The 21,829-nt window shown below is 37.2% G+C and overlaps 1 long non-coding RNA gene across 2 annotated transcripts in view; it reads left to right on the forward strand.

Moving 5' to 3' along the window:
• LOC121032147 (uncharacterized) overlaps positions 1–21,829 on the forward strand; it is a 172,121-nt gene that overhangs the window by 16,101 nt on the left and 134,191 nt on the right. Inside the window, exon 1 of one of the 2 annotated variants that reach the window (XR_005791105.1) lies at positions 21,711–21,793. The exons of the other annotated variant lie outside the window; for it this stretch is intronic. This is a non-coding gene — a long non-coding RNA (uncharacterized LOC121032147). Of the gene's footprint in view, positions 1–21,710; positions 21,794–21,829 lie in introns of those variants that run through there. 2 annotated transcript variants of the gene reach the window in all.

The raw sequence follows: 21,829 nt of genomic DNA on the forward strand, positions 1-21,829 counted from the left end.
AAATTCAGAAGACCGCTCCCAACCTGTATGAATATTACACGAGGGAGCATCTAATATCCAGGCTATCTCTCACTGCAACTATCCCCTGATATTCTAAGATCACTTGGAGGAAGGTTAGGACAGTTTTTCTGGAGAAGAAATCATTTTCATTGTCTGTCTCAAGACTCAAAATATAAATAAAAAATAAATAGAAATTTTAAAAAAACAAGTAAAAATCTGAGATGTTTAAAATCTTAATAAATACGTGAATAAGAAAGAACAGAAATGATTTTGCTAAGTCCTTTACCAAATGATATTTATGGGATTTCTGTCACATTGATCTCCTGATAAGCCAATAAGATGTCTTTGGTAGCAATCAACTATATTATTTCAAGACGGACAACAACCTCTTAAATATATATTTTTGGGAATTATTCTCCTGCATATTTAATTGAATCAAAACATATTTGTTAGGAGACTTTTTTTCTTTTTTTCAACGTTTTATTTTTATTTTTGGGACAGAGAGAGACAGAGCATGAACAGGGGAGGGGCAGAGAGAGAGGGAGACACAGAATCGGAAACAGGCTCCAGGCTCTGAGCCATCAGCCCAGAGCCCGACGCGGGGCTCGAACTCACGGACCGCGAGATCGTGACCTGGCTGAAGTCGGACGCTTAACCGACTGCGCCACCCAGGCGCCCCAAGGAGACTTTTTTTTAAAAAACCTTGTTTTTGTTCTCCCCATTCTTATGATAATCATTGTTTTCAATAACTAACAGCACCCAGTGTATTCAGGGTAATTTTTTTCTCTTTTGGAAACAGGAAATAGCCCAAGAAAAAGTAGGGGAGAATGAGGGGGGAAAATTATATATATTATATATACATATTTATATATATAATAAATATATTTATATATTATAAACATTATAAGTATAAATATATAATATTATAAATATAAATATATTGCATATAATAAATATATTTATATTTATACTATATATTTATAACTTATATATGTAATATATACATATATAATATAATATATATATTATGTATATAAGTTATAAATGCAAATAGCATTGATTTGAGTACTTCTCACAGGTGTTATCTGACACTGCTAACTACCCATCTCTAGCCCAAGCCTCCTTTATTTGAGGTAATTCAATAGACTTGTACCAATCGCTAAGCATTTGTGGAACATATAATGTCAGTTGTAGCTCAACAATTATTGACATACCTGAGCAGCATATTAAAACGTCTTAACTTCCCTCCTCCTTCCCTCTTTCCCTCCCTCCTTTTTGTTTCTCTTTCACTAAGTTTAATTTCCATGGATTTAATGTAGTTGATTTTGGTACTGAAAAATATTCCTGCCATATAACAAGGCAAGAGGAAACAAAAACACGTGGTGCATGTTTTCTAAGTGACCAGACACATGCTTTAGAGAACTGTGTCTATAGAATTCACATTCACTGAAACTAAATTTAGTTAAAGGGATTTTAAGTTGTTGCCATTTATTATAATGTTAAAGGGAGAAGTGGTTTAGGTAGAGGTCTGTGCTGGCATCTCCATGGAAGGAAAACAGGTTGAGGGAAAACGTTAGGGCATCCAAGCTAGAGATATTGCCTTGAAAACTCAAAAGTATAGGTTAAGTTCTGCTTTACTGACTCATTGGTTTTAAAAGCATTATGGAAGGGAAAGAATGTACCTGTGCTACTATTAAGTGCAAAAATATATATATATATTTAATGTAGAGCATGTGTATATATTATATGTAAAATCAAGAAGTTCATTGATACTAGAATCCTATATTTCAGTTTCATGTTTTGAAATGAAAGATGAGTATTTAATGCCTATTGAGATTTTACTCTTACAGTTTAAACTGCTGCTGAGTCGTACGACCAAGGATATGTGCCTTTAAGTCTGTAGGTAGGGGGTCTGAGATATGGATTAAAGTGGGGATATTATCTACTGGATAATAAGGACTGGCAGGGGTCCTAAGGTGCCCTTTGTTCAACAAGGATCAGTGCACAGAGGATGGAGGCCCAGAATGGACCTTCTGAGACTGCCGGTCCCCATCCTTCAGCTGTGTCCTCTCTCTAGGTTCCCTGAGTCAGAGACCCTAAAGCCTGGGGCCCTTTAAGGCTACACATATGTACGCATGATAGGAACGTCAGCTTTCATGTTGAAAGATGATCAGGCCCTACTATTTCAACTAAGTTTGGGAAGTCATCAGTGCTATCCATAATTTAAATAATTTAAAGAGGAATCTTTGCAGAAAGCTTCCAGAACATTTTCAAATTATACAGTATTCTAGACCAAACTAGAAACTGTAACTGAAGTCCCCTTACCTGAATTCAGCAATGGATTATAGAGGTATCTCAAAATAATCACAGTGCTTCGATCAGTTGTTTCAGGTTTAAATTACATGCTACCCCCGTTTGTGTTGTTGGCCCATATGTAGGAACAGAAATTGGAAATGAGGCCACCCTATCAAATCTCATCACTAATTGAAAGCTTCTTCTCATTATTACTTTTGCTTTGTTTTGTGTTTAATCTCTGGACTTCATCAGGAGTTGCCATAAACACTTCCCAGGCCACACAGTCATGCTTAAAAAAAACTGCAGGATTCCTCTGGGTGGGATGCAGTCCTGCTTCTAAAGGTAGAGTGACGCACTCGACCCTGTTTATCTTATTTGCAATAAATTAAATTAAGGGCACTGATAAGCTTTTGCAGAGTAGGTCACCCAGTTATTAAAATGTGTATTTTGGACCACCTTTAATTCAGCTTAGCTCTCCAGTTTTGCATATTTTCTCCTCCATAAACCTGAATATACAAAGATTAATTATCTGCCATTGTTTTTGTTTCATGTCATCTAACAAACCATGTTTATGTTTAGTTTATAACTTACGAGAGGAAGCTGTTTTTCTTCATCTTCATTTGCATCATCATTATATCATCATCATGGAAAAAAAACAAGTCTTCCTAACACTGACTCGTGTCAGAGGCCAGCCTAGGATCTATAAGAAATGCACATATAAGGTCATATAACTTTCCTTTGCAAATATGCCAAGCTTTACGTCTCCTAACAAGAATTTTATTTTCTTTTTCCCCCGACTGGCTGAAAGTAGACATTGATTCCAATAAAATTGTTCCTGCTCTGGAACTCTGCTTTGGGTCCTTGTCCTCAATAAATTATTTTTAATTTCTTCAAAGAGGGTAAATTTTTGTCTTTAATCTGTATTCCAGTATGGATCCCTTGAGGCAATATAGACATGGAAATCAGAGACAGCTCCCTGACTTCAGATTCCTGGGGCCGAGCCACAGTTGCTACATGTACTAGCTATGTGACCTTCACACCCCCCAGTTCAATTTCCTCACCTACAAAATGAAAACATTGAGAATAGCTAACTTCATGAAGCTTTAGGGAGCAATAATACAGTGACTTGTGTCTAATCAAAGTAAATGAGTGTTAGCTCTTATCATTCTAAGTCAAGTTTAGGTAATACATGGTAGGCCCAGTAATACTCAGATTGAGTAACATATTTTTACCTTTTGAATTGTCTTTTTTTTTTTCAATATATGAAATTTATTGTCAAAATTGGTTTCCATACAACACCCAGTGCTCCGTCCAAAAGGTGCCCTCCTCAATACACATCTCCCACCCTCCCCTCCCTCCAAAACCCCATCAACCCTCAGTTTGTTCTCAGTTTCTAAGAGTCTCTTATGCTTTGGCTCTCTCCCACTCTAACCTCTTTTTTTTTTTTTTCCTTCCCCTACCCAAGGGTTTCTGTTAAGTTTCTCAGGATCCACATAAGAGTGAACACATATGGTATCTGTTTTCTCTGTATAGCTTATTTCACTTAGCATCACACTTTCCAGTTCCATCCACGTTGCTACAAAGGGCCATATTTCATTCTTTCTCATTGCCACATAGTACTCCATTGTGTATATAAACCACAATTTCTTTATCCATTCATCAGTTGATGGACATTTAGGCTCTTTCCATCATGTGGCTATTGTTGAGAATGCTGCTATAAACGTTGGGGTACAAGTGCCCCTATGCATCAGTACTCCTGTATCCCTTGGGTAAATTCCTAGCAGTGTTACTGCTGGGTCATAGGGTAGGTCTATTTTTAATTTTTTGAGGAACCTCCACGCTGTTTTCCAGAGTGGTTGCACCAATTTGCATTCCCATCAAGTGCAAGAGGGTTCCTGTTTCTCCACATCCTCGCCAGCATCTATAGTTTCCTGATTTGTTCATTTTGGCTACTCTGACTGGCGTGAGGTGATATCTGAGTGTGGTTTTGATTTGTATTTCCCTGATGAGGAACAACGTTGAGCATCTTTTCATGTGCCTGTTGGCCATCTGGATGTCTTCTTTAGAGAAGTGTCTATTCATGTTTTCTGCCCATTTCTTCACTGGGTTATTTGCTTTTTGGGTGTGGAGTTTGGTGAGTTCTTTATAGATTTTGGATACTAGCCCTTTGTCCGATATGTCATTTGCAAATATCTTTTCCTATTCCGTAGGTTGCCTTTTAGTTTTGTTGGTTGTTTCCTTTGCTGTGCAGAAGCTTTTTATCTTCATGAGGTCCCAGTAGTTCATTTTTTCTTTTAATTCCCTTGCCTTTGGGGATATGTCAAATAAGAAATTGCTATGACTGAGGTCAGAGAGGTCTTTTCCTGCTTTCTCCTCTAGGGTTTTGATGGTTTCCTGTCTCACATTCAGGTCCTTTATCCATTTTGAGTTTATTTTTGTGAATGGTGTGAGAAAGTGGTCTAGTTTCAATCTTCTGCATGTTGCTGTCCAGTTCTCCCAGCACCATTTGTTAAAGAGACTGTCTCTTTACTGCTGTGTCAAAGATTAGTTGGCCATACGTTTGTGGGTCTAGTTCTGGGGTTTCTATTCTATTCCATTGGTCTATGTGTCTGTTTTTGTGCCAATACCATGCTGTCTTCATGATTACAGCTTTGTAGTAGAGGCTAAAGTCTGGGATTGTGATGCCTCCTGCTTTGGTCTTCTTCAAAATTACTTTGGCTATTCAGGGCTTTTTGTGGTTCCATATGAATTTTGGAATTGCTTGTTCTAGCTTCGAGAAGAATGCTGGTGCAATTTTGATTGGGATTGTATTGAATGTGTAGATAGCTTTGGGTAGTATTTACATTTTGACAATATTTATTCTTCCAATCCATGAGCATGGAATGTTTTTCCATATCTTTATATCTTCTTCAATTTCATTCATAAGCTTTCTATAGTTTTCAGCATACAGATCTTTTACATCTTTGGTTAGATTTATTCCTAGGTATTTTATGCTTCTTGGTGCAATTGTGAATGGGATTAGTTTCTTTATTTGTCTTTCTGTTGCTTCATTATTAGTGTATAAGAATGCAACTGATTTCTGTACCTTGATTTTGATTTTGTATCCTGCGACTTTGCTGAATTCATGTATCTGTTCTAGCAGACTTTTGGTGGAGTCTGTCTGGTTTTCCATGAAAAATATCATGCCATCTGCAAAAAGCGAAAGCTTGACTTCATCTTTGCCAATTTTGATGCCTTTGATTTCCTTCTGTTGTCTGATTGCTGATGCTAGAACTTCCAACACTATGTTAAACAACAGCGGTGAGAGTGGACATCTCTGTCGTGTTCCTGATCTTAGGGAAAAAGCTCTCAGTTTTTCCCCATTGGGGAAATGATGCTTTCTGCGGGATGATGTTAGCTGCGGGCTTTTCATAAATGGCTTTTATGATGTTTAAGCATGTCCCTCTATCCCAACTTTCTCGAGGGTTTTTATTAAGAACGTTGCTGAATTTTGTCAAAGGCCTTTTCTGCATCGATTGACAGGATCATATGGTTCTTATCTTTTCTTTTAATAATGTGATGTATCACATTGATTGTTTTGCGAATGTTGAACCAGCCCTGCAGTCCAGGAATGAATCCCACTTGATCATGATGAATAATTCTTTTTGTAAGCTGTTGAATTCGATTTGCTAGTATCTTATTGAGAATTTTTGCATCCATATTCATCAGGGATATTGGCCTGTAGTTCTCTTTTTTTACTGGGTCTCTGTCTGGTTTAGGAATCAAAGTAATGCTGGCTTCATAGAATGAGTCTGGAAGTTTTCCTTCCCTTTCTATTTTTTCAAATAGCTTGAGAAGGATAGGTATTATCTCTGCTTTAAACGTCTGGTAGAACTCCCCTGGGAAGCCATCTGGTCCTGAACTCTTATTTGTTGGGAGATTTTTGATAACTGATTCAATTTCTTCACTGGTTATGGGTCTGTTCAAGCTTTCTATTTCCTCCTGATTGAGTTTTGGAAGCGTGTGGGTGTTCAGGAATTTGTCCATTTCTTCCAGGTTGTCCAGTTTGTTGGCATATAATTTTTCATAGTATTCCCTGATAATTGCTTGTATCTCTGAGGGATTGGTTGTAATAATTCCATTTTCATTCATGATTTTATCTATTTGGGTCATCTCCCTTTTCTTTTTGAGAAGCCTGGCTAGTGGTTTATCAATTTTCTTTATTTTTTCAAAAAAACAACTCTTGGTTTCGTTGATCTGCTCTAAAGTTTTGTTAGATTCTATATTGCTTATTTCTGCTCTGATCTTTATTGTTTCTCTTCTTCTGCTGGGTTTAGGGTGTCTTTGCTGTTTTGCTTCTATTTCCTTTAGGTGTGCTATTAGATTTTGTATTTGGGAATTTTCTTGTTTCTTGAGATAGGCCTGGATTGCAATGTATTTTCCTCTCAGGACTGCCTTCGCTGCGGCCCAAAGCGTTTGGATTGTTGTATTTTCATTTTCGTTTGTTTCCATATATTTTTTAATTTCTTCTCTAATTGCCTGGTTGACCTACTCATTCTTTAGTAGGGTGTTCTTTAACCTTCATGCTTTTGGAGGTTTTCCAGACTTTTTCTTGTGGTTGATTTCAAGCTTCATACCATTGTGGTCTGAATGTATGCATGGTATGATCTCAATTCTTGTATACTTATGAAGGGCTGTTTTGTGACCCAGTATGTGATCTATCTTGGAGAATGTTCCATGTGCACTCGAGAAGAAAGTATATTCTGTTGCTTTGGGATGCAGAGTTCTAAATATATCTGTCAAGTCCATCTGATCCAATGTCTCATTCAGGGCCCTTGTTTCTTTATTGACCGTGTGTCTAGATGATCTATCCATTTCTGTAAGTGGGGTGTTAAAGTCCCCTGCAATTACCACATTCTTATCAATAAGGTTGCGTGTGTTTATGAGTAATTGTTTTATATATTTGGGGGCTCCAGTATTCGGCGCATAGACATTTATAATTGTTAGCTCTTCCTGATGGATAGACCCTGTAATTATTATATAAGGCCCTTCTTCATCTCTTGTACAGACTTTAATTTAAAGTCTAGTTTGTCTGATATAAGTATGGCTACTCCAGCTTCCTTTTGACTTCCAGTAGCATGATAAATCGTTCTCCATCCCCTCACTTTCAATCTGAAGGTGTCCTCAGGTCTGAAATGAGTCTCTTGTAGACAGCAAATAGATGGGTCTTGTTTTTTATCCATTCTGATACCCTATGTCTTTTGGTTGGCGCATTTAGTCCATTTACATTCAGTGTTATTATAGAAAGATACGGGTTTAGAGTCATTGTGATGCCTGTAGGTTTCATGCTTGTAGCGATGTCTCTGGTACTTAGTTTCACAGTATCCCCCTTAGGATCTCTTGTAGGGCTGGTTTAGTGGTGACGAATTCCTTCATTTTTTGTTTGTTTGGGAAGACCTTTATCTCTCCTTCTATTCTAAATGACAGACTTGCTGGATAAAGGATTCTCGGCTGCATATTTTTTCTGTTCATCACATTGAAGATGTCCTGCCATTCCTTTCTGGCCTGCATGTTTCAGTAGAGAGATCGGTCACGACTCTTATAGGTCTCCCTTTATATGTTAGGGCGTGTTTATCCCTAGCTGCCTTCAGAATTTTCTCTTTATCCTTGTATTTTGCCAGTTTCACTATGACATGTCGCGCAGAAGATGGATTCAAGTTACGTCTGAAGGGAGTTCTCTGTGCCTCTTGGATTTCAGTGCCTTTTTCCTTACCCAGTTCAGGGAAGTTCTCAACTATTATTCCTTCAAGTACCCCTTCAGCACCTTTCCCTCTCTCTTCCTCCTCTGGAATAACAATTATGCGTAGATTATTTCTCTTTAGTGCATCACCTAGTTCTCTAATTCTTCCCTCATACTCCTGGATTTTTTTTATCTCTCTTTTTCTCAGCTTCCTCTTTTTCCATAATTTTATCTTCTAGTTCACCTATTCTCTCCTCTGCCTCTTCAATCCAAGCTGTGGTTGTCTCCATTTTATTTTGCAGCTCGTTTATAGCATTTTTTTATCTCCTCCTGACTATTCCTTAGTCCCTTGATCTCTGTAGCTAGAGATTCTGTGCTGTCCTCTATACTGTTTTCAAGCCCAGTGATTAATTTTATGACTATTATTCTAAATTCACTTTCTGTTATATTGTTTAAATCCTTTTTGATCACTTCGTTAGCTGTTGTTATTTCCTGGAGATTCTTTTGAGGGGAATTCTTCCGTTTGGTCATTTTGGATAGTCCCTGGTGTGGTGCAGGACTGCGGGGCACTTCCCCTGTGCTGTGTTGAATAACTTGCGTTGGTGAGCGTGGCCGCAGTCAGACCTGGTGTCTGCCCCCAGCCCACCACTGGGGCCATAGTCAGACTGGTGTGTGCCTTCTCTTCCCCTCTCCTAGGGGCGGGATTCACTGTGGGGTGGCCTGGCCTGTCTGGGCTACCTGCACACTGCCAGGCTTGTGGTGCTGGGGATCTGGCGTATTAGCTGGGGTGGATCGGCAAGGTGCACGGGGGTGGAAGGGGCAGGCTCAGCTCGCTTATCCTTTGGTGATCTGCTTCAGGAGGGGCCCTGTAGCACTGGGAGTGAGTCAGACCAGCCAGAGGGATGGATCTGCAGATGCACAGTGTTGGGTGTTTGCGTGGTGCAAGCAAGTTCCCTTTGGGATTTTGACTGGGGGATGGGTAAGGGAGATGGTGCTGGCGAGCGCCTTTGTTCCCCACCAAGCTGAGCTCTGTCGTCCGAGGCTCAACAACTCTCCCTCCCATTGTCCTCCAGCCCTCCCGCTTTCCTAGCAGAGCTGTTAGCTTATAACCTTCCAGATGTCAAGTCCCGCTTGCTGTTGGAACACACTCGATCTGGCCCGTCCGCTTTTGCAAGCTGGACTAGGGGACTCTGCTTGGCTGGCGGGCTGCTCCTCCGCCCCAGCTCCCTCCTGCCGGTCCGTGTAGTGTGCACCGCCTCGCAGCCCTTCCTATCATCTTCCGTGGGCCTCTCGTCTGCGCTTGGCTCCAGAGACTCCGTTCTGCTAATCCTCTGGCGGTTTTCTGGGTTATTTAGGCAGGTGTAGGTGGAATCTAAGTGATCCGCGGGACGCGGTGAGCCCAGCATCCTCCTACACCGCCATCTTCCCTCCTAAATCCTTGAATTATCTTATAAATTAGAGGAACTTCTTAAGAATAATCCCCAAAATGAGTTATATAATTGTAACAAGTATATGAACTTCCCAGATTATTGTCCTTAAAAGGATAACATTCATTATACATAATAGTTATACTGGATAATGCTTTAAACTTTGTTTGTTTGTTTGTTTGTTGTTTAAGTTACAACTTCAAATTGCTTGGGAGGCTTCCCTACCCTCTTAGAGTTGACAATCTACAAAGGATTAAACAGATTTGAAATGTTTAATGAAGGAGTTGGGTGACTACACTGGGTATGTGATAGGGGTGTGTGCATCTTTGGAAGCCAGGGAGGAGTAATGTTCATAAGAGAACATTTGACTCTTGAAGGTGTCATAAATTTATTTAGTAGCAGTTCTAGATGGTGCTTTTACATTCCATTTTATCATAAATTTTGCTCTAGTATGTTGTTTCTTTCTGCACATTTTGAAAGCTGAGTGGAAAATTCTACCCTTTCTAATAGGTATTCATAGGACAGTTTTCTTCAAGGCATCCTGGTCCTAACACCATTGGCGTTGTTTCCTGATATTTTAAAAGTTCTTTAGTCCACAGGGTTGCTTATTATTTGCTTAACTCCCTGGGAACTGTGCACTTAAACCATAAACCCCTCTCTTCTAAACAGGGCCTCACATTACCACCTTTGCCAAAGGCCAGGAAGGATTTATCGTGGTGCTACATCATGCATTTGAATATGAACTGACATAGATATATAATACGGTTTAGTGGAAATAGTTGATGTTGTCTGAATGATAACTCTTGACCTGAGAAGCTCTGAAGTAATGAAAGGGGGATAAATTTGCATGATTTGTGCCATAAGCAATATTTATAATGTAAGAGGGCTTTAAAGATTAATACATTCCCACAGCTACACATGAAAGGCACAGGAAAGGTTACTCGATGATCATCCGAGTGCACTATTTATTTGCAATGCTTTCATCTAAAATATTTTCTTAGTTTTTTTTTTTTCCTTTCCCCCATTAATTTAGTATACAAAGGGGACACTAATATCTCCCCAATTTCAAAATATTCTCAGCAAGTTTAACTCTTTTAATCAAAGAGAAGAGGCACTTGTTGAAGAAATAGTTGATTGATGGCCTCTCATTAGTTAAATGGCCTACGGTATTTTGTAAGCTCTTATATCATTAACCTCTTATTTTGAGAATCATATAGCTTGAAGTATTTTTCACAAAATAGTTACATTATTGCTTTATCTAATTATCAATCTGTTGAAGAAAAATTGATTTATAAATCCCCTAAGAAGGTATATAATTACAGAGCTTGAGAATTCAAGTCTGAGGTAGACAAAACACTTAAAGATAGTCCTTAGAATAATATCTTCTGAATTACTTCTCCATACACTTTTAACTTTCTATCTAAATATATGGAAAGTTTCCAAAATGGCTTCATCCTCCCTATTTTTCCCATCGAAAAATTAAACGATCAGAGGTGCACTGCTAAAATGAAAAGGTTGGTGAGAAGAAGCATTAAAGAAAGGGTTCAACAGAAATTTATGCATTAAGTCAGCTTTAATCCCTATGGATATTGTGGTTTTGATTCCTTTGGCAAATGATGTTGTTAAAATATAGTTGTGTCTGCCTGCTTCCAAAACAGCTGAAACTAATTGAAAAGCAAAGAATCCTGTCAGTCAAACATTAGGTTTTCTTCATAGTGTCAAAATGCTTTCACTGAAGATGCAGAGGAGAATGTTTATTCTAGAAATGCGCACAGAGGATGAAAAGCCTGCCTGCCACACTGGCTTACACAGTAGCCTGTTTCCATCACAAGCCTTGTGTAAGGTACCTATTTTCATCCTCTTTTTGGCAGATTATATCTCAATGAGAAAAGAATCGTGGATATTATGACTTACTTTATAATATTCCTCTGAGGGAAAAATAATTCATTCTCCCTTATCTCGTGTCTCATGAAGCATGATCTAATGTTGCTTCCATTTTACAAATGAGGGAGATTATGTAGGAAATTTAGCCAGGCTAATACAAGAAATAAGCAGGACCAGAACTAGAGATCTCGTACCTTTTTAAATTTTTCTTACATATTTGACAGTAATTTTCTCTGGGATCAGCTGCAAAATCTTGAAGAGTAATTTAAGAAAAATATTTCTATTTCCCTTTCAGAGGCACACAGAGCATGTAAAAACGACAGTTAATTAAGGATAATCACTTGGACCCATTTTAGGGTTTTTAAGAACAGTAAGATTTGTACAATGTAAAAATATATCTAATAATTAAGTTATTGTAGCAAATAAAATGGGTCCAGATTAAATTATTTTCCAAGCATTATGCTCTTGACTTAAAATGGAAAGACTGTTTTTCTCCAGATGGTCTCTGTTTCATCCTAGAAGCTTGAAGGATAAGCTTGCTTACTGCCACTATGAACATCTATTTTCAGTTGAGCACTATAGACTCCCTGGAAAGATCTCTCAGCTTTATTAACCTAAACTTAATAGGAAAATTCACATTATCTCTACTTTGTTTCCATCACACCTGACAGCATATACTATAGCTAAAATTCCATGCTATAGAATCAGTCAGTTCTAAAGTTTTACTCTTTAGTTGCATATTGGGTACACCACTGCCCTCTTGAAGCATAAGGATGTACATATTTGTAAAACAAAGATAACACTGCTCTTGTGTTACAAAGTTATTGTTAGGATTTGAATAATAAAATGCACAATGAGGTTGAGCCCTATGACAGGCTCTGCACAGACAGTGTGAAGCCTGCTTGGGATTCTGTCTCTCTCTCTCTCTCTCTCTCTCTCTCTCTCTCTGTCTCTCTTTCTCTCTCAAAATAAATGATATAGAAATTAAAAAAAAAAAATCTTCCAATAAACAGAATTCCAGAGCCAGAAGGCTTCCCAAGGGAATTCTACCAGACATTTAAAGAAGAGTTACTACCTATTCTTCTCAAAATGTTACAAAAAATAGAAATAGAAGGAGAACTTCCAAACTCATGCTATGAAGCCGGAATTACCTTGATTCCAAAACCAGACAAGGATCCCACTAAAAAGGAGAATTATAGGCCAATACTCCTGATGAACATGGATGCAAAAATTCTCAGCAAGATAGTAGCAAATCGAATTCAGCAGTACATTAAAAATAATTATTCACCACCAAGTGGTATTTATTCCTGGGTTGCAGGACTGGTTCAATACTCACAAATCAATCAACGCAATATATCACATTAATAGAAGAAAGAATGGGAAACATATGATCCTGTCAATTGATGCAGATAAATAATTTGAGAAAATGCAGCATCCATTCTTGATAAAAATTCTCAACAAAGTAGGGATAGATCGCGTATACCTCAACTTCATAACAACCATAAACAAAAGACCCACAGCTCATATCACCCACAATGTGGAAAAATAGAGACTCTCCCCTATGGTCAGGAACAAGACAAGGATATCCATTCTTACCATTACTATTTAACATAGTGTTTAAAGTCTAACTTCAGCAATAAAACAACAAAAAGAAATCAAAGGCAACCAAATTGGCAAGGAAGAAGTCAAACTTTCACTGTTTACAGATGACATGATCCTCTGTAGATAACCCCAAAGACTCCACCAAAGAGTTACTAGAACTAAGACATGAATTCAGCAAAGTCACAGTATATAAAATCAACATGCAGAAACCTGTTTCATTTCAATACACCAAAAACAAAGCAGCAGGAAAAGAAATCAAGGAATCTATCCCATTTGCAATTGCACCAAAAACAAGATACCTAGAAATAAACCTAACTAAATAGGTAAAAGATCTGTACTCTGAATACTATAGAACACGTAGGAAAGAAATTGAAGAGGTCACAAACAAATGGAAAAGAATTCCGTACTCATGGATTGGAAGAAAAAACATTGCTAAACTACCCAAAGCAATCTACACATTAAAAAAAAATAATGTTTTTTATTTATTTTTGAGAGACAGAGAATAAGCGGGGGAGGGGCAGAGAAAGAGGAAGACACAGAATCTGAAGCAGGCTCCAGGTCCTGAACTGTCAGCACAGAGCCCAATGCAAGGATGGAACCCACAAACCATGAGATCATGACCTGAGCTGAAGTCAGACACTTAACCAAGCCACCCAGGTGCCCCAAGCAATCTGCACATTTAATGCAATCCCTATCAAAATACCACAAGCAGTTTTGCAGAGCTAGAATAAGCAATCTTAAAATTTGTATGGAACCAAATAAGACCCTGAATAGCCAAAACAATCCTGGAAAAGAAAAACAAAAGTGGAGGCATCACGATTCCAGATTTCAAGCTGTATTACAAAACTGTAGTCATCAAGGCAGTATGGTACAGTCACTAAAACAGACAGATAGATCAATAGAACATAATAGAAAATCCAGAAATGGACCCCAAACTATTTGGTCAACTAATCTCTGAAAAGCAGGAAAGATTATCCAAGGAAAAAATACAGTCCCTTCAACAAACGATGTTGGGAAAAATGGATGGTAACATGCAGAAGAATGAAACTGGACCATTTTCTTACACCGTACACAGAAATAAATTCAAAATGGATGAAAGACCTCAATGTGAGACAGGACACCATCGAAGTCCTAGAGGAGAACACAGGCAACAACCTCTTTGACCTCGGCTGGGGTAACTTCTTACCGGATATGTCTTCTGAAGCAAGGGAAACAAAAGCAAAAATGAACTATTGTTACTTGATCAAGATAAAAAAGCTTCTGCACGGTGAAGAAAACAATAAACAAAGCTAAAAGGCAGCTTATGGAATGTGAGAAGACATATGCAAATGACATATCTCATAAAGGGTTAGTATCCAAAATTTATAAAGAACTTCTCAAACTCAACCCCCCCACCAAAAAAAAAAAAAAAAGAAAAACCAAATAACTCAGTTAAGAAATGGGCAGAAGACATAGTATAGACATTTTTCCAAAGAAGACATCCAGATGGCTACAGACACAAGAGAAGATGTTCAGCATCACTCATTATCAGGGAAATACCAATCAAAACCATGATGAGGTATCACCTCACACCTGTCAGAATGACTGAAATTAACAAAATGAGAAACAAAAGATACTGGCAAGGATGCAGAAAAAGGGCAACCCTCCTGCGTTGTTGGTGGGAACGTAAACTGGTGCAGCCACTCTGAAGAACAGTATCGAGGTTCCTTAAACTAAAGCTAGAACTACCCTATGGTACAGCAATTGCACTGTTAGGTATTTACTCAAAGGATACAAAAAACACAGGTTCAAAGGGGTACATGTACCCCGTTGTTTACAGTAGCCAAACTATGGAGAGAGCCCAAATGTCCATTGACTGATGAATGGAGAAGGAAGAGGTGCTGTGTGTGTGTGTGTGTGTGTGTGTGTGTGTGTGTGCGCGTACGTGTGATGGAAGATTACCCAGCCATCAAAAAGAGTGAAATCTTGCCATTTGCAGTGACATGGATGGAGCTAGAAGGTTATTACACTAAGTGAAATAAGTCAATCAGAGAAACACAAATACCATGTGATTTAACTCACATGCATAATTTAAGAAACAAACCATATGAATATATGTAAATGGGGCGAAAGAGAAGAGAGGGAAACAAACCACAAGAGACTCTTCATGATAGAGAAGAAACTATGGGTTGACAGAGGAAGATGGGTAGGAGATGGGCCAGAAGAGTGATGGGTACTAAGGAGGCACTTGTTGTGATGAGCACTGGGTGTTTTATGTAAAGAATAAATCACTGAATTCTACAAAGAAAATAAAAAATAAAATAAAAAATAAAAATTTCTGTTGTCTTACAAATAAATAAAAATAATTCATTCTGCAACTTCGAATGAATATAATGTAGATGAAAGTACTTTAAACATGGGCCAAGTTAAGAAGTTAAAGCTCATACTGGGAATAAGAGCTGGCTCTTATTATGGTATCCCACTGCATAATACTGTAATATTTAGTTGCATTTATGTACTTGAAATGAAAATGTGATTTTGAAAATGCCCCGGAATACAGTAATTTGCAGATGGATATGATCTGCTTATAAACAAGAGCCACTGTTAGGAGGATTCTATGTCTCCTAAAAGCTGTCGTTGCCTGTCATGAAGAATATGAATAAATGTAAAGAAAATAATCATGGAAAAATAATCACTTGCACAAATACCATGCTGCCAGCATCACGGATCCCCATTAGGAATGAGGAGGTCAGCTTGAAGAAGAACTCAGGTAGGGCAAGAATAATTTTTATTATTTCTTTTCACTCCCAAACTGAACTTTCACCGTTCTGAACAAGGAGTCTTGAAATTCAACCTCCCTTCTAGGGCTTTAATAAACATAGGCAAGGTTTATTTCCATTTCTTTCAGAGTCTGGAGTGAAAAATGTTCAAACACCACATGAAAGACCTTGCTCATAGGATTTCCAGCTGAGGACTGGAGCCTGAAGTGCTGAAAATTCTCACAAGAGATCCAGGCCTTCATGATATTTCCAGACAAACCCGAATGTCCCAGGGGACAGGGGTAAACTTAAGGTGAGCATTTGGAGGCTCTCACTGGTATACCCAGTTCCTTTCCAGTTTGTCCCACACAAAGGGTAGCCATGGAGAGCTCTAGACAAGTTTTCTGGATGATAGTTTGCATTTGCTGCATTATTGACATCATTCACTATGCTCCGGATAGGAAAGGAATGGATATTTTTCACTTAATGTCAAATGTTAACTACATTGTGGAAGATGGAGCTTCCTCCTTTTTTTTTTTTTTTTTTTTTTCTTTCAATGACCTCTCTTCAACAAGAGCTGGTGGAAAATGAAGCGTTACCTGCCTTAATAGTTTGAATCACCTGCACAGGGTGCTTCAGTGATATTTTAGAGTCTATTAAGAGGGACTCAAAATTACACAGCAGGAAGGCAACACCAGATAATTCCCTATAAGCTCTGTTTCCTAGATCATGAAAAAGAAAAATAGGAGAAGTGTGTTACTTATTAGTTTCTTCTGTTGTTGCTCTGTTGATGTAAGATATGCTCTTCCTTACTAACAAATTATTAGGTTTATCAATGGCATAACCAAGTAAATGGCCATAAGTGTTAAAGAAATGGGATTCATATAAAGTCATGATTATTGAAATAATAGGGCAGGTAAATATAAACTTTAGTTTTAAAAGTAAGATATATTGTAACAATATTTTAAGATATGTTGGTAACTTTTCTTAAGAAATAATCACTATTTTAAATGATTTTTTAAATTGCTTTAAATCAATTTTCAATGATTTGTTTTTTAAAAGCAAATGATTGTTTTTAAAATAATGTGCTAGGGAGGGGCACCTGGGTGGCTCAGTCGGTTAAGCCTCTGACTTCAGCTCAGGTCATGAACTCGCAGTCTGTGAGTTCCATCCCCCTGTCGGTCTCTGTGCTGACAGCTTGGAGCCTGGAGCCTGCTTCAGATTCCGTGTCTCCCTCTCTCTCTGCACCTGCCCTGCCCACGCTCTGTCTCTCTTTGTCTCAAAAATACATAAACGTTAAAAAAAAAATTAAAATAGTGTGATAGGGAAAACATAAGCACGTGATTCCTTTCATAGTCAAACTTCTTTGGGGATGTATGTATGCTTGCATCATAAACATTTTTATTGATAACCTGATTTCATACTCCACCATCATCTAGAGGTTGACCTTGTCAGGCACAAAACTCTGGGAAAAAGAGCGCTTTCCCTGTGATGTTTGTTTTAGAATGTGAAACAGAATTTATACATAAGAATGATTTTATTGATTTCTATTTGACTTTGAGCTATAGTAAAAACACAAAGATGTTACAGAGGCATGCAAGCACAGATTTCTATATGGATACTCATTATATCATTTCTAACTAAATCTCGTCTTTTGAAAGATAGCTCTCTTCCTAGGATATATTGAGTTTATTTTAAAGCAGTCTTGATTTTATGTCTGTGGCATCAAATTAAGCAGAATAAATACTATAATGTTTAAATCATATCTTAAATCATATCCTAATGTTACTGTGGGCAAAAACATGAGTAAAAGGACAGACAATAGTGTCACATTTGTTCATATATATATATATATATATATATATATATATATATAAATTTTGTATCCAGGATACAAAATTTACTTCTGGTTATAAACTTTCTTATACTCTTCCCAGAATGGTTGATAACTGATGTTTGGCAAATGGATATACAAGACAGGTGGGATGGGCTATTAAATGTGTGGGTGCAAGCGGAAAGCAAATCTATTTTTCTTATGACTTCATGCTTAACCCCATCCCCTTCATTCAGTCTTCTGACCACATATACTTTCCCCCCTCTCGCCTCATTGGTTGAAATACCAATTCTCATATATTTTCTTATCATTTCACTTAACAAAATGTTAGTGCTGCTAGAGTAACCAACATCCAGGTTTGCCCAAAACTGAGGAGTTTCCTGAGATGTGGGACTCTCAGTGCTAAAGCCTGGAATAACTAACTGGGATGGTTAGTCAACCTAAATGAACAACCTAGAAATCATGTGCCTCCCTCAGGTCTAACTTCCTCAGGTCTAACTCAGACTCAAAACTCTCCTTTGTGAGAGGCTCTTATGGTCTGATTTTGCCTTATTTCTCACCTTGCTATTCTACTGTTTCCCACTCACAAAGCTGCATTTGGCTGCCCCAGGTTTGACTTGGAAAGGGACAGAAAGGTCAGCCAAAACTGGTTCAGGTGAAATCTGTATCAGTGACCTCTGAAAGGACCCTGCCTTTTCTTACATCCTTGAAATCAGTTTCACCAGATGCAAAGGAAAGATCTCACTCATTTATTCTTCGTAATACTCCCCTACAGAATGTCAAGGATTTGGGAAGAATTCGCTTCATTTTGTCTTGCAATAATTCATTCTCATGTTCAGGAAATGCAGTGCAAATGAAGTATGCATTAGCCACAAGCTATGTTGCCCTAATGTGAGTCTTCCAGAAGACCTCAAGAACTGAGGATGGCCCATTGAGATATATTGTTGATGTTGGATTTATCCCCTTGACAAGTTTTTAAGAATAATGTGAAAACCTTCTATTTATTGGGGAAGAGGAGAGAGAGGGGGATGACTAGGGAGAATTGTGGGCTCCCAGCTACAGTTCTTCCGTTACCGAACAAGGGATGATCTTAAGCAATGATTGCACTGCCTTTCACTGGTTGAAAAAGAAATGTCAATTACTGATAAATAAAAGTGAGCCTTTCCTTCTGGACCCATGATTATAAATTGTCTGTGGGGTTTGTCAGTTTGTAGACAATCCGGGAAACTCACAACCATGGAAAGATTCATATTTTAAAATATTATCAAAGGCATCCACACTTAACTGTCAAGACAAAAGCTCCCTGGAAGGGCAAACAATCAAGTCCCAGATTTCTAATACTCTTTATTTTTTTCTCCCATGTTTATCCACTTCTCTTCTGGATTGTTTCAGGATTTTAAATTTCCTCCTGATTGCTTAACTCACTTTGCCTTTACCATTCCACAGTACTTCCAAAAATAGTGTTCACACTTGGATGTGAGTCTTTTTGAGAAATCAGGACATTTCCTATAATGATTGAGTGAAATTTAAGATGATGAATCTTAGATATAAATTCAAGCTCACTCCATGAGATTGAAAAACAAGGCTAGATCTCAGCTTATTATATTGGCTATGTTTATACCTAAATTGATTTCAACCCAAGTTTTGACTATTTTCTATACTTATATAAATAATTTCAAATGTTTTCTGCTACAGGAACTTATATCACATTTTATAAAAATAGACAATATTTGGAAAGAAGAAGGTATTAATCTCATACCAATTACTACTTACCATTCAATTCTTATCACTCAGTGGGGAGGTGTTTATCTTTGGTCAACAGAACTGGCCTACAGCCTGACTTGTAAAATAGGTCTAAAATAACTGGGGTGATCCTTTATTTTTTCTCTAAAGCAAAGCAGTTTTAAAATGGATAGGATCACTAAAAATATTTAAAATCAAATAATTTGGGGGACACCTGGGTGGTTCAGTTAGTTAAGCATCCGACTTCAGCTCAGGCCATGATTTGATGGTTTGTGAGTTCAAGCCCCGCATTGGGCTCTTTGCTGACAGCTCAGAGCCTGAAGCCTGCTTCGGATTCTGTGTCCCTCTCTCTGCCTCTTGCCCACTCATACTCTGTCTCTGTTTCTGTCTCTCTGTCTCTGTCACACAAGTAAATAAACATTTAAAAAATTTAAAAAATTATAATAAATAATAAAATAATTTTTAACATTTAGTGATCCAAAGATTATTTTAATATATTGGTAGATCTATAAATTAGTCTTAATAAAGTTTTCATTTCAGAAATAAAAATACCCATAACATAATTAGTTATTATAAAGAAAAACAAGAAAGTTCATTATATTGATATCCATATTCATATTATATCATATTACATTACATGTATATATTGATATGTACATATATAATGTATAATATATATTACATATTATATGTTATATTAATATTATTTTTGTATTTATGGTTTTATATTGATATTCTCAACATTTAAGAATAAGTTGGTTAATTGCTCTTGAATCTTATTTCTACAATTAAAACAGAGTCTTAATCATATTTTAGTTTCTTAGCCATTCAGAAATATCTCAGTGGAATTTTCTCTAATTAATACATGTTGACATGGTTTTATTATTTTAATATTTTTGTAAATTATTTGCAACTTTCCTCAAAATTGAACTTTATGGCTACTAAATAAATATGTACATAGGTATATATATACCACATACATAAATGAATAAACTAACAAATAAATCTTCAATTGATTATTTTCTGTAGATCATAATGTTTTTAACTCTGTAGGTGTTAGGATACTTACCAAACTCACAGCACGTTTTGCTGAGAGAATATTCTCCTTTTAAATTTTATTTAAATATAAATTAAATCCTACAATAATTAATTTTACAAGGAAGACTTGCCAAATTAATTATTGCCATTTACTCTTTTGAATGTTTTGTAAAATATAGATATTGCACTACCAAAGTCTTTCTCAATTTTAGTTTGCTGTCAAACTAAAGACAAGCAAAAGAGCTTTTGGCTTTTGGTTGGGAGAAGGCCAAGGAGCAACTCTCTTTGGTCCTCTGGAATCGACACCATGCTGCCTAAATTCGACCCCAAGAAGATCAAAGTCATAATGCCATGTCTGCCCTGGCCCCAAGATCCAGGCCACTGGGTCTGTCTCTAAAAATGGTAGGTGATGACATCGCCACGGCAACTGGTGATTGGAAGGATCTGAGGATGACAGTGAAACTGACAGTTCAGGACAGACAGGTCCAGATTGAAGAGCTACCTTCTGCCTCTGCCCTGATTATCAAAGCCCTCAAGGAACCGCCAAGAGACAGAAAGAAGCAGAAAAACTTTAAGCACGGTGGAAATAATCACTTTTGATGAGTTTGTCAACATTGCCTGACAGAGGCAGCACCAATCTTTAGCCAGAGAACTCTGGAACCATTTAAGAGATCCTGGGGACTCCCCGATCTGTGGCTGCAATGGTGATGACCGTGACTCTCATGATATGATAGGAGACCTGAATAGTGGTGCAGTGGAAGGCCAGCTAGTTAAGAACTAGAAATGAAAATAATATTTCAAAGGATCATTTGACAACCTAAAACAAATAACAACAAAAAAAGACAAGCAAAAGAATGTGAAAATATAAGAAAATATGTATGTATTTTTGAAGTACTTTTTGGCATTCAAGGTCAGCTTCATCTCAAACTTCTCTTATTTACTTATCCTGGACTTATGTATATCAAATAATTATAAATATAGGCAACTATAGTAACTAGAGCATCCCTATGTCATGGACACAGTTATAAGTTATGTCTACACACAAAATAAACAACCCTTAAGTACATTTCTGTTCCAAATCTCTTAATTTCTATATATTCCATCGTTATCAAACTAAGTTTCTGATTTTTTTTACTTTAAACTGAATTTGACATGCATATTGTCACCTCAAAACCAAATAATTCTATCATCTATTGAACTTTTTAATTGAATTGCAACAGCATTCACAATGTTTTGTTTTCAGCAAAATGCACATCAAAGACTTTAATTCTATTAATAGAATTAAAAATGTTAAACCATTATGAAATTAGTCCATTTTCTAATTAAATCATCTCCTCGAGTGACATTAATCTGGCATATCTAACTATTTGCAAAGTCCTACTAACAGTCGAACACATTAACAGAGATTGTTTTATTTTCTTGTGCATTCCCAGGAAAACTTGAAGTAGAAAGTAAGAGACGTTAATTTAGAACAGTCGCTTGATGTAAATGAAATGTCAAGCTTCACAGGATGGTATGTAAATGCACTTTCCATAGCTATATGTGTTTA

Source organism: Herpailurus yagouaroundi, unplaced genomic scaffold (genome assembly GCF_014898765.1).
Source record: "Herpailurus yagouaroundi ecotype Mexico unplaced genomic scaffold, PumYag 141, whole genome shotgun sequence".
Taxonomy (NCBI): domain Eukaryota; kingdom Metazoa; phylum Chordata; class Mammalia; order Carnivora; family Felidae; genus Herpailurus; species Herpailurus yagouaroundi.